This window comes from Octodon degus, unplaced genomic scaffold (genome assembly GCF_000260255.1).
Source record: "Octodon degus isolate 3935 unplaced genomic scaffold, OctDeg1.0 scaffold00040, whole genome shotgun sequence".
Classification (NCBI taxonomy): domain Eukaryota; kingdom Metazoa; phylum Chordata; class Mammalia; order Rodentia; family Octodontidae; genus Octodon; species Octodon degus.
Window position 1 is genome coordinate 6,837,226 of NW_004524616.1, and position 717 is coordinate 6,837,942.

A 717-nucleotide genomic window follows, 5' to 3' on the forward strand; every position below is an offset into this window, starting at 1 on the left:
TGTTTGATTAATTTTTTATGCTTATAACTGGTAATCTGAGCAGCTACTCTAAAGATAACAGTATGCAATGTAATAACTTCTGTTAGTTTCGTATCATGTGTTTTTGAAATGCTATTTATTTATTTATTTAATGCATCTAGTACAGGGTATCACTATGCAGCTGGTGATCCTCCTGTTTTCAGCCTCATTAGCACTAGGATTATAGATGTGTGCCACCGGTCCCAGTCTTGGTGGTGGGCTTAGTGCTCCTAGGAGTAGGGTTGGCATAGCATGTGTTGCTGAGAATTGAACCTTGAGCTTGCCTAAGCAGGTATTTAATCTGCTGAGCTATCTTGCCAACCACAAATTTTGTATTTTTAAAATTGTCTTTAAAATAAAAGAAGAAACTTAAATTTTTATTTGTTTTTGTGGAAAGGTAGGCATTTAACATGCAGGAAGTTTTAATTTAGGCTTAAAGTACCTCCTGTTGTAAGAAGAAGAAAGTTTGCTTTTCCTCCCAGTAAACTCAGTTAGCAAATATGTATAACCTTGGCCTTGTACCTCACCACTCTGCATCTTAAAAACTTGTTCTTTGTTTCAGTATAGCTAAATTCAGACTGTATGCTGATCTCCTTTTCTATTAGCAATAGCTTTAAATAAACTTTACCTTATCTGTTTAATGTTGTCAACTTTTTCTTTTATTATCATAAAATCCATTAAATCTTTCATCCTCAGATA